The 13,340-nt window shown below is 48.0% G+C and overlaps 1 protein-coding gene across 3 annotated transcripts in view; it reads right to left on the bottom strand.

The window, feature by feature from the left end:
• Window positions 1–13,340, bottom strand: part of LOC125448668 (multifunctional procollagen lysine hydroxylase and glycosyltransferase LH3-like) — a 78,187-nt gene that overhangs the window by 44,419 nt on the left and 20,428 nt on the right. The gene's annotated exons all lie outside the window — the stretch shown is intronic.

Raw genomic sequence — 13,340 nt, 5'->3', positions numbered from 1 at the left:
TGATGGGGATGAAGGAGCGGTCATCCTAGTTCCCGAAGAACATGACCTCGCTCCTACCCCTATTGACTTTGGCACCCGAGGCCAGTTCAAACTGGCCGCAGATGTCCAATAGTCTGCTCACCAACCGACGATCGGTGCAGAAGACGGCGACATCGTCCATGTACAGGGAGGTCTTGACCCGAAGGCCTCCACTGCCTGGGATAGTCACGCCCTTCAGGCTCATGTCCTTCCTGATGGAGGCGGCGAAGGGCTCCACACAGCACACGTACAAGGCAGGAGAGAGTGGGCAGCCCTGCCTGACTCCAGATCTAACAGGAAAACTGTCTGATTCCCACCCGTTGATCGAGACTGCGCTAACGATGTTGGCGTAGAGCAGTCGGATCCAATTGTGGATGCCCTCCCCGAACCCCAATTTGGAGAGGACGTCCCTCATGTAAGCATGAGAGACCCTGTTGAAGGCCTTCTGCCTCGTCAGCCTGGACCAGGAGGTGTCCACCCGCCTGTCCTGTACGTAGGCGATCGTATCCCTGATGAGCGCGAGGCTCTCAGCGATCTTCCTGCCCAGCACAGCACAGGTTTGGTCAGGGTGAATCACCGACTCCAGGACAGACCTGACCCGGTTAGCAATGACCTTGGCCAGGATTTTGTAGTCCATGTTCAAAAGTGAAATGGGACGCCAATTCTTAATTTCTTCCCTCTCCCCCTTCCTCTTGTAAATGAGGGTGATGATGCCCTTCCTCATGGACTTGCACATTTCCCCTGCCCGAAGTGCACTATCGTACACCTCCAGCAGGTCCTGGCCGACCAGGCCCCACAGAGCGGAATACAGCTTGACTGGTAAGCCGTCGCTTCCGGGAGTCCTATTCCTCTTCAAGGACTTGAGGGCTCTGGCCAGCTCGTCCAGGGATATCGGCCGGTCCAGCCACTCCCTCGTGCCGTCGTCTAAGACCTCCGTGATAGACGACAGGAACGACTCGGAGGCCGTGCTGTCCGTGGGCTTCGTGTCGTACAGTCCGGCATAGAAGGATCTGCTGATCCTCAAAATGTCGGGCCAAGACGACGTCACCGAGCCGTCGTCCTCCTTCAGCCGGCTAAGCACAGAGCTCTCTTTGTGCACCTTCTGAAAGAAGAAATGCGAGCACGTCTCGTCCTGCTCCACCGAGCGGACCCTGGACCGGAAGATTATCCTGGAGGTCTCCGCGGCGAAGAGCGAGGCTTGCTGGCCCCTCACTCGCGGAGGTCCTCCGTGACATCGACCCCCATTAACTGCAGAAGGAGCAGGTTCTGCACCCTTTTCTGGAGTCGCGACAGCTTTCCCCGCCTCTCTCTTGCCTTCTGAACACCCTTGAGGACAAAGAACCTCTTGATGTTCTCCTTCACTGTCTCCCACCAGTTGCCTAGAGACTCAAAGAGGGGTTTCACGGTTCTCCAACCGGCGTACTCCCTCTTAAGCTCCTCGACGTTCTCTAGGGTCAACAGAGTCGTGTTGAGCTTCCACGTCCCCTTGCCGGCCGGCTGGTCGTCCTGTAAGTGACAGTCGGCCAGCAGGAGGCAGTGGTCAGAGAAGAACACCGGCTCGACGCTGGTAGACCTGACCGAGAACGTCCGTGACACAAACAGGAAGTCTATCCTTGAGCGGATAGACCCGTCTGGCCGCGACCAGGTGTACCTCTGCTGCGCTCCGTCTGCAGGGGTGCTGAAGACGTCGAGCAGCTTGGTGTCCTTCACCGTGCCCATCAGGAATCTGGACGTAACGTCCAGTTGACTCCCCCCACCCGCTGTCCCCACGCCGGATCTTCCATCTGCATCAATGATGCAGTTGAAGTCTCCGCCTAGGATGACCGGCCTGGACGTAGCCAGCAGGGGTGGAAGCCGCTGCAGGACGGCCAACCGCTCACTCCGTACCGCTGGGGCGTACACGTTGATCAGCCTCAGGGGAGCATTCCTGTAGGTGATGTCAGCCACTAGGAGGCGCCCCCCCCCCCCACCACATCCTGAACTTGAGAGATGGTGAAGTCGCGCCCCCGCAGCAGAATAGCCAGGCCCGAGGAGCGACAGTCGTTACCCCCCGACCAGATCGAAGGCCCACACGTCCAAGCGCCGGACCATTTCCCGTACCTGCCGAGGTGCGGTATCCCGCACTCCTGCAGAAACAGGAGGTCCGCCTTGATGGTGGTCAAGTAGGCCAACGTAGACACACGTCTCGCGGTTGACTTGACGCTGCGCACATTAATGCTCGCAACTCGTACCCCCATTGTGGGCAGTGACCGCAGTACCCTCCCCAAATCCAAGTTCCAGCCCCTCCACCTGTCCCTTCATGCCCATTGCCCGGGCTAACTGCTGGACACTCTCCGGGCTCAGGAAATCGTCCGTGCTGCCTTCCGGGTGGCATCCCCCCGTCAGGGGTGTGGAGGCAGGAGGGTCCGGCTCCGGGTCAGGCTGGGGACGCGCTGTTTCCTCCTTCCCACCTGGAAGTTCCGGGGGGCCCTCCAGTGCTCCAGCGGCACTTGATTGGGTGTCGGAGGGAGCCTCAGGACGCCTCCCGTCACCTGGAAGCAGGGTGCTGCTTTCCTTCCCCCTCGAGACCTTTAACTTCTGCTTCGGGTGGGCTCTCTCCGAATCCTCCTCGTCAGAGGAGCTCTTATAGCCCCCCTGTAGCTGCCATTCCCACCTGATGGTTGCGGTTCCTGGGCCCGTCGACACACTTTCCTCCTTGCTTTCCGGACTGTTGTCCACTCCCCTGGGTCGCCTGTCGCAGCCTCCATTGGCTCCGGGTTGTCGGGGGGGGGGGGGGGGGGGGGGCGGGAAATCGGAGCCTGCAGGGGTGCTTTGCTGGCCTCGGGCCCATCCTGCAGGGCTGGGCCCTCCTGCACGGCCTGGCCCTCCTGCACATTAGTCGGGTCCTTGCTGGGCCCTGGTGCCTCCCTCTCCTCCGGGGGGGCTGGCCCTGCATTTCCCCTGCCGGCAACCTGAGCGTAGATGGTACCCCGCCGCGGGCATGCCCTATAGAAGTGGCCCGCTTCCCTGCAAAGGTTGCAGCTTCTCTCTCGTGGGCAATCCTTTGCAAGGTGTTTCCCCTCCCTGCAGATGGTGGCTTTACAGTCGGCCGCCATGTGACCTGACCTGCCACAGGCGTGGCAGACTTTAGGTTGCCCTGCATAGGTCAGGTAGCCCCTGCTCCCGCCGATCGCGAAGCTGGATGGTGGGTGTGCGACATTCCCGTCTGCGCCCATCCTCAGCGTCACCTTGACTGCCTCTTACTCGTCCAGATGCCAAAGGGGTCCACGTTGTCAGTTAGGTCCCCTTCCACCTTCACATACCTTCCGAGGAAGGTCAGGACGTCAACTGCTGGCACATGCGGGTTGTACATATGTACAGTCACCATACGGCTCCTCTGCGCTGGCATCACAAACAGAGGGACAGCGGTCAATACAGAGAGGGGGCCCTCACCTCCTTTCTCCTTGAAAACCTCCAGGAAGCGCTCGCAAAGCTTGGCACTCCTGAAGGTCACGTCGTAAAAACCTCCTCCGGGGAAATCCTGCAGGCAGTAAATGCCCACAGCAGCGAACCCACAACAGTCCAACAGGACCCTCTTCACGAAGAAGGTGCGGTCCGCAGGTGCACCTTCATCCACCTTCTTTACAGAAACACGGATGGTGTTCTGAACCCCCTGACCTGGGGCACGAGCACTTGCCGCAGCCATCGTTGCAGGTTGGCTGCTCCCCTGAACCAGCGTTAGGCCGAAGCCAGCATTAAGATCCACTGGTCGCAGGGGTGCACAGCCAACCCGACGTCCTCCTTTCACCTCCAAGACAGCACTCTCCTCCTCTCGGTCCACAAGAGAGTGGGTCTTTATTGTATTCGAGATGTAAGCTAGTTCACTGAGCTTGCCGGTTTGTTCCCAGATGTTTTGTCACCATTCTAGGTAACATCAACAGTGAGCCTCCGACGAAGCGCTGATGTTATGTCCCGCTTTCTATTTATCTGGTTAGGTTTCCTTGGGTTGGTGATGTCATTTCCTGCATTGATGATGTCATTTCCTGTTCTTTTTCTCAGGGGATGGCAGATTGGCTCCAAGTCAATGTGTTTGTTGATAGAGTTCCGGTTGGAATGCCATGCTTCTAGGAATGCTCGTATGTGCCTCTATTTGGCTTGTCCTAGGATGGATGTGTTGTCCCAATCAAACTGGTGTCCTTCCACATCTGTATTTAAGGATAAAGTGGGTCATGTCGTTTTGTGGCTAGTTGATGTTCATGTATCCTGGTGGCTAGCTTTCTGCCAGTTTGTCCAATGTAGTGTTTGTCACAGTTCTTGCAAGGTATTTTGTCGATGACGTTCATTTTATTTGTTGTCTGTATAGGGTCTTTTAAGTTCATTAGCTGCTGTTTTAGTGTGTTGGTGGGTTTGTGGGCTACCCTGATGCCGAGAGGTCCAAGTAGTCTGGCAGTCATTTCGGAAATGTCTTTGATGTAGGGGACAAACCCAAACAAACAGACAAAACGGGCCCTGAAACCATAACCACTCTCCCCTACATCAAAGACATTTCCGAAATGACTGCCAGACTACTTGGACCTCTCGGCATCAGGGTAGCCCACAAACCCACCAACACACTAAAACAGCAGCTAATGAACTTAAAAGACCCTATACAGACAACAAATAAAATGAACGTCATCGACAAAATACCTTGCAAGAACTGTGACAAACACTACATTGGACAAACTGGCAGAAAGCTAGCCACCAGGATACATGAACATCAACTAGCCACAAAATGACATGACCCACTATCACTCGTATCCTTACATACAGTTAAGGAAGGACACCACTTTGATTGGGACAACACATCCATCCTAGGACAAGCCAAACAGAGACATGTACGAGAATTCCTAGAAGCATGGCATTCCAACCGGAACTCCATCAACAAACACATTGGCTCCAAATCAATCTACTGTCCACCGAGAAAAAGTACAGGAAATGACATCACCAACCCAAGGAAACCTAAACAGATAAACAGAAAGCGGGACATAACACCAGCGCTTCGTCGGAGGCTCACTAATGATGTTACCTAGAATGGTGACAAAACGTCTGAAAACTAACCTTCCAGCTCAGCGAGCAAACTCACATCCAGAACCTCAACCTGAGCTACAAATCTTCTCAAAACTCACTTGTCTTGTGTCCAATATTAATAGCTCATTAAATTGTTGTTACAGATTATTTAACTGCTATCATATTGCAATTTGTGAAAGCATGCTGTATTCAAATTGGGTGCCACGTTTCTTATGCTACAGCAATGTTTATAACAAATCTGAGCCCCTCAATCTTAAATGCAAGAAACCAAGAAGCACTAAGATAAAATGCAGAATTCTTTATTATTTCAAAGAAAAGGATTCCACAAAATGTTTTTGTTTAGAAATACAAAACTTAATCTGTGGAGTTTCCAAAAGCTGGTGAGAATAATTCCATTTCTCATTGTATACCTAAGACAGTAACACGTAGAATTAGAAGTGGGCCATTCAGCCCACCCAGTCTGCACTACCATTCAATGAAATCACAGCTAATCTGATAAACCTCAACTCCACTTTCCTGCCTTTTTCCCTGTAACCCTCGAATCCCTTACTAGTTAAGCCTTTCTATCTCAGCCTTAGTTTTGAGCCACTGGCTTCAATTTAAAATTGCTACTCAAAAGTTCCTCTCTTCAGTAGTTGAAAATCTTGATTCAGGATGCCCACCAACAACTCTAGGCCGGGATCTGTGTCTTGAGCCCTGATTTTATTTTTCGATGCCTATTCAGGTACAGACATCGTGCCAAATCTGGGGATTTCTAGGAATCTGGAGGTTCTGCCAACGAGCTACAATGAGTGCTTCTCTCTTACAGGGAAGGTGAGTCAAAGGTTTGCTCTGTTTAACATTGGGAGCACAGCCCTTTGCATTGCCTGGGTCTCGCTCTGATTCTCATTGGTGTCAGATTGTCAACTCTTCAGGATTAGCCTGTATCCTCCACGAATTGAAGCTCTAGCCCAATGCTGTGAAAAACTCTTGAGAAAAATCAGTTATATTAAAAAGCATTTTTTAAAAATGGTTTTCTTTGGACATTTCTTTTTATCAGATTTAAAATATCAAAAATGAGGGGTCAAAAAGGCTTTTTAACTCTCAATAAAGTATCATCCAAATGGAATTTTGTTTTCCTAATGGTCTGGGGAGGCAGTGCCTCACAAGGCAGATATGTTGGCAGTGAATTATTTAAGGACAGGATGAAGCCTGTTATGTTCAGGTGGCAACCCTGCTTTGGTCTCTTCCACTCTGTACACACCCCACCAAGCTCCTATTTCAACACCTTCCTGACCAGCACCCACCACCCACTGTTCCCAAGCTCATTTGAAACTCTGTTGCTCTTGTCCTAACCAACAGCAAGACTCCATCACCTTCTTGCTCTCTGAACTGGATTATATCCGTTCTGACAAAACTTTTGACTTTAAAATTCTCATCCAGTTTCCAAACCCCATCTACACCAACCCTGCACCACCATTCACATCTCTGTACATTTCGGTCCCTAAATTCATCTGTGTTCTCTGCTCATGCCCCCCCACCACCAATACTTTCCTTCCAGACCCTTGAGAATATCCCCAGCCCCCAAATTCTAGCCATTTTCATTGTGGCAATGCGTTCAGCTGCTTCAGGCCCTGGGCTCTGGAATTCCCTCCCTGGGCACCAATCTGAAGATCTACACAGATCCAGGACTTGCATATTGCAAACAATTTGTGTGGATGGGGAAATGGAATTTTCTACCATTGTCAGGGCCTCCGTGGACAGCAATCACACCTTGGATTCAAACTTCTGAAGCTCTCTCCAGAGACCACAAGACAAAAATCCAAGGTGCTACTTGCGGTGCAGTCGGAGATAATGACACAGCATTGCTGGAAGAGGGAATCACTTGATCAGGGCCGACATGTGGTTCTCTCTTCGTCAAGTGGATGTAGAAGATCCCATGGCCATTGTCTGAAGAGCGAGAGCACTCTTCCCATCATCCCAGCACAATATTTCTGCTTCAACAATGATGGCAAATTGTAGAAAATTGAGGGAGCAATCTGATCAAGGTGTATAAAATGATTAAAGGGTCCAACAGGGTCCACAGAGAAACTAGGTTTGTATTTGCTGAAGATTTGAAAGGCTGGCTCAAGGAAGTTACTCCTGCTCCTAACTTGTACGTTTGTAAACAATTTTCTCCAGAGATGAAGTGGGAAGCAGAGCCTTCAAATTCAAGTCAGGCCATTTAGGGTGATAGAAAGGTGATGTTTCCAGTAAGATGGCACCAGAGCAGGATGCTCCAGCCAGAGTTCCTCAACTCCACCCATTCTCTTTCTTTTTTGCCCCGCTTTACTCCTTCTATCCTCCAGGCCTCGGACACCCAGCCCCTGGCCTTTGAATTGGGGATGCCAGCAACCAGAGTGGGGATGCCAGCGATCAGCGGCACAACAGAGCAGGAGAGTGGCCGCCGTGACACCACAGAGCCGGAGCGTGGCCGCTTCGGTGGCCCAGAGCAGGAGCGTGGCCGCGGTGGGCCAGGGCGGGAGCATGCCAACAGACAGTGGTCAGACCACATGGAGGCCCCCTGCACCGGTCTGCTGCAGAAAGCCCAGGGAAAGGACTGTGATGTTTGTCTTTTTAATTTTACTACTTGTTTTTCTGACTTATGCTTATACTGTGTATAGCTGTAATATGACTTCTTTTTCCTTCATTTCTCTAGTCTGTAACTAAGGATTGTACTTAGATACATTTGTATCAAAGTTGGCACTGTAAGTGACAACTTATAAACTTCTTTCTGCACTCATTTGAGTACACGTGACAATAAAGCTAATTCATTCGTTCAGGAAGCATTTCTTTGCAGAAAGGGGAGTGGGAGGGGTCAGCTGGCACTTTCAAGACTAAGGTTGGCATATATTTCTTCACTGAGGAATGTGAAATATGCTGCAGAAGGTAACAGTTCTGGAATCTGCATTAAACCACCCAATCTGATAAAATCACACAGTCCTGGAGTGATGGGGTGAATAAAATTCAGCATTTTAGAACCTTGAGGAGTGCAGACATATTGTCATTGGTGTTCTTATAGTCTCAGTCACAATGTTATTTTGCTAATGTAACTTGCAGGCAGATTGCTATCATGCAACAAAACCACATCCTGTTTAACAGCCTCTTCTTGTTTCAACTCAGTTGTGGTTTTTCCTCTACCACTATAAACCAAATAGGCCCTCAAACCTAGACAAGGAAAGAGGATTGGTGGCAAAATCCTTCTATCCACTCATACCACAAAACAGAGGTGATTTGATCAACCACAATAGCATTGAACAGAGCAGCAAGACTGTAGGGTGAATGGCCTGCCCCTTCTTGTCCTAACATTCCCAGGCATATCCTTTAACCATGAGGTCAGAATATATCTCGAGGTGTGTGTGTGTGTGTGAGAGAGAAAAAGTGTGTGTGTGTGAGGGAGAGATAAAAAGTGCATGTGTGTGTGACAGAATGTTTGTGTCTATGAGAGAGAAAGAAAGAGAGAGAGAAAGAGAGAGAGAGACAGAGCGCATGCAAGATAGAGAGAATGAGAGGTGCAAGAGAGAAGAGATGCGCATATAAAATTGCTTTCTATTAAGCTCTTCGAGGGTTGAATGGGGCTGTGTGTTCTCTCCTTCAATCGCAGTGCTCACATCTCCAGCTTGTTGAGGGATTTAGGAAATGCTCATTTTAATTTTGAATAGGTACTCACTTGTGTCGGAGTTGCTTGCCTTCAAGCAGGTCTGTGTAAAAGTCAACTGAGTTCAGTGAAGTGAAAGCCAAACTTTGTTTGCATCAGACCCAGCATCTTCCTTCACACTCTCCAAAAACTTTCTCCTTCTAGCATTCCATTCAGGGCTAATTGCAACAATTTCCATCTTTATTCTTAAAAGTAAGAAAGTCTGCATTTCTATAGCAGCTATCACAACATCAGGATCTCTGCAGACAAGACAGCATTATTTTCAAATACAGTCACTGCTTTGGGTTACAAATGTGGCAGTCAATTTACACAGCAAGATCACAAGCCGCAATGAATAAACCCCATCTGTTTTAATGATGATGATGATTTAGGGATAAATATAGGAATTAGGAATCAAGGTGAACCTGCTGCCTTGCCTAGCCCAGCCCTTCCTTGAAATAGAAGCTGTTGCATCTTTAATAGCTTCTCCAGGGGACAGACAGTTGCTTCGTTTTAAGAGTTGGTTTGAAAGACAACAGGTCAAGCAAACTCTTGCTCAATTCACTGAATCATATATCAATTCAAATTAATCCCTCTCCCCACAGCCCCAAGTCATTTCCAACAGTACTAATTCACTGTCCCATCCTGTTCCCATAATCCAGAGTCAATTCAAACTAAGTTGTGAGGAGTTCTGTGGAAGGCTCACTTGACCTGAAATGTTAACTCTGATTTCTCTCCACAGATGCTGCCAGACCTACGGAGCTTTTCTAGCAATTTCTGTTTTGTTTCAATTCAAACTAATTCACTGCCCTGCTCTCTCCCCACAGCCAGTATCAACCACAAACTAATCCCACTGTGCCACTCATCTCCTCATTCAGTATCATTTTCTACCTCAACATCCAAAGTAAATTTTTGTTTAAAAGTTCAAACCAAGGTCACTTCAAATATCTGCAAAGCTTTTCCTCACTGAGTGAATTCTCTGTGTAAAGATCCATTGGACCAAGAACAGAAGACACACCTTGGCACTGTGTATTAGACACAACCAACTGGGCACTGACCCAACTGCACACAGCCACCAGGTACTGAACACATGGGCACTAAGTTACATGCCTAAGCAGAAAGTAATGAGGTCAAGTTGTGCTTAGATGCCAAGATAAGCTGCTCAAAGCAGCCAAACCTGGCTGGAAAACATGTCTTTTCACTGACTTGGTACCATCAAGACTGTGTCATTAACAGTTGCTGCCTCTCAATCTGATTTGAAATGTGTGCACAGTTGCACAATAAATTTAGTGCTTGAGTGTGTTGGAAACATCAATCTCCCTCTACACTGTTGCCGTCATACACTTGCAGATCATATACAGTATGGAAATAGATACTTAGTGAAGTTCCCTCCACTGTCCCCATTCAAACTCCCAGGACAGGGACAGCACGGGGCTAGATACAGAGTAAAATTCCCTCTACGCTGTCCCCCAACAAACACGCCCAGGACAGGTACAGCACAAGGTCAGACACAGAGTAAAGCTCCCTCTACATTGCACCCATCAAAACTCCCAAGATAGACAGTACCGAGTTGGATACAGAGTAAAGCTTCCTCTACACTGTCCCCATCAAATACTCCCAGGACAGGTACAGCACAGGGTTAGTTACAGTGAAGCTCCCTCTACACTCTCCTCAACACATGGCCAGAAGAAGTACAGCAGTGATAGTGGGAACTGCAGATGCAGGTACAGCACAGGGTTAGTTACAGTGAAGCTCCCTCTACACTCTCCTCAACACATGGCCAGAAGAGGTACAGCAGTGATAGTAGGAACTGCAGATGCTAGAGAATCTGAGATAACAAGGTGTAGAGCTGGATGAACACAGCAGGCCAGGCAGCATCACAGGAGCTGGGCAGCTGACATTTTTAGGCCCGAAACGTCAGCTCTCCTGCTCCTATGATGCTGCTTGGCCTGCTGTGTTCATCCAGCTCTACACCTTGTTATCTCAGAGGTACAGCAATGTTTGCTAGTCTTCATACCTTGTGCTACAGTGGACTTGAAGTCTTAGCAATTTTTAAAAAAACTTGCTCCTGAATTATGGGCTTCAGTGATTAGGTCCGTATTTATTAACTATCCCTTGTCTTCCTTGAAAAGATGTCACATGTAATCTAAAGATGTCACATGTAATCTAAGGTCAAAAACATAATCACATATTTTACCACTTGATTTTGTGTTCAGGATCTCCTTCAGTGAACAGAAGTTAAATCATCCAGAATTCCCTTCCTGTTCCAACACACATGCACAAACACAGGGGTGATATTGACTTCGAACAGCCCTAAGTGCCGGACTGCCTGGCAACACAGATGGTCTGAAGTGCTGCAGGAAGGAATGCCCAATGTATCGAGCTGTGAGAAAGAGTCAGCAGCCATGTTCAACAACATGGCTCAAGCATACAGGAAACTGTGCAGTTGTGGACATAGAGGGCTGCTGGATGTGGGGAAACCAGATAAAGGATCTCCAAAACCCATCCACCATCTACATACTGCCAAGAGTGAAACATACAGGCCTGATAATATGTTTAGTATGTTGTGGCTTATTGTGTCACAGGCTAAGCCAATGTGTGCGCGTGCGAGCATCTGTTCATATGTGTGACCACGTATGCGCTCATTTGTGCCTGTGTGTCTATATGTTAGTGCATATTTGCACATATATACCTATGCCTGCACATTTGTGAAAGCATAGTTTGCATGTGTTTGTGAGGGAGTGTGACTGGGCACCCACATGTAAAAAAAGTTTGGATGCGCTTGCCCCTGAGCACACATCTATTTATGCATGCAAGAATGCGTGTGTCCATTTGTGTTGTGATGAAGGCTTATATGGCAAAATATAACAAAGAACTGGAGATCTAAAACAAAAACAGAAATTGCCAGAGAAACTTCGTTCTGAAGAAGGGTCAGTGGGCTCGAAGTATAAACTCTGCTTGCTCTCCACAGATGGTGCCAGACCTGCTGAGTTTCTCCAGCAATTTATGTTTTTGTTATTATTTAGTAATATGGGTACTAAGATTAAGGAAAAATGGATTTTAGTCATCAGTTCTGTAAAGGTCTGATCTGTAATTTTTTTTTAATAAAGATCAGCTCATTTTTGAATAGTGAGTTAAAGACATTTCCAAGAAATGTGATTCTAGCTAAATATGCTAAAGGACTAGCAAGTCCCCAAAGATTTATAACCCAAAGAGAGAGAGGGCACATGTGCGAGAGGGGCCCAGAAGTGGGTTCATTCAGGTAGAAGGTCGTTTCTCAAAAAAAATGTTAAACTGTCTCCAAAACAGTCTAGAGGAGAGAGGAAAACTCCCATGTCACTTATAAGAAAAAGCCAGAAGCATAAGGCGGTCAGGGTGTCAGAGAGGAAGATATCCTATAAGGCTGTTGAAGACATGAGTTTAATGAGTACATGTTTAAGAGTGAGCTGAGTTAGCAGCTATTCAACGGTCTCGGGTAGAGGCATAAGCTAAAGAAAATAGCACTGATTATAGGCAGAAATTTGCTGAGAAGGAAGTGATTACAGCTATGCCATCTGAACAGGAACTCTAGTGTAGAGATAGAAGTGACTCTTCACTGAAGTTGAGCATCTATAAGGTTAATGTTGGGATAAAATGGTTCAATCTTCCCTTCTGATATTTGTAATGAGTTTGTATCTATTAGTTATTGCATAGTGTAACAAGGCTTCAGTTGTAAAGAAAGGCTGGATAGGCTGGGACTTTTTTCACTGGAGCGTAGGAGGTTGAGAGGCTTTATTCTTTATTCATTCACAGGATGAGGGCATCACTGGGGAGACCAGCCTTTATTGCGCATCCCTAATTGCCGAGAGGTTGGTTAAGCATCAAACACATTGCTGTGGGTCTGGAGTCAAATGTGGGCCAGACCAGGTAAGGACGGCAGGTAGACAAACAGGATGCTGGAAGAACATCACAAGTCAGGCAGCATGGATTCATGGTTTATAACACGGCCTTGTAGAAGTTTTAAAAATAATGAGGGGTATAGGTAGAGTTAATGGTAGAAGGGGGATTTCAAGACAAGGGGCGAGTGGAGAAAGATTTAATAAAGATGTGAGGGGTAAATCTTTTATACAGAGGGTGGTTTGCATATAGAATAAACTTCTTGACGAAGTGGTTGATGTGGGTACAATTACAACACTTAAAAGCCATCTGGGTAAGTACACGAATAGGAAAGGTTTGGAGGGATATGGGCCAGGAGCAGGCAGGTGGGACTAGTTTAGTTTGGGATTAGGTTCGGCATGGACTGGTTGGACTGAAGGATCCGTTTCCATGCTGTATGACTCAATCACTACAGCAGCAACTGTTTGTGAATTTGTCCAATGATTGATCACCCCAGTAAACAAAATGTCTTTTCCCGTATCTCACTCTGGGATCTGAATTGTCCAGTACTACCATCATCTGAGGTCGTAGCAGCATGCTTGCACATCTGTGTGTGGGGTAGTGTGCACTTGTGTTTGTTTGTTTACATCTGTGTATGATTATGATACATGAAATTCGAGGCAACAATGGGAGAGAAGCCATTTCTCAGTGTCAAACAAAATGGAGAAGCTGTTCACATGACCTAATGCAGAACTGCACAATGTAA

The sequence above is a fragment of the Stegostoma tigrinum genome, chromosome 45 (assembly GCF_030684315.1).
Source record: "Stegostoma tigrinum isolate sSteTig4 chromosome 45, sSteTig4.hap1, whole genome shotgun sequence".
Classification (NCBI taxonomy): domain Eukaryota; kingdom Metazoa; phylum Chordata; class Chondrichthyes; order Orectolobiformes; family Stegostomatidae; genus Stegostoma; species Stegostoma tigrinum.
The sequence above is the reverse complement of the archived record's forward strand: the minus strand, read 5'-3'. Positions and strand labels throughout refer to the sequence as shown.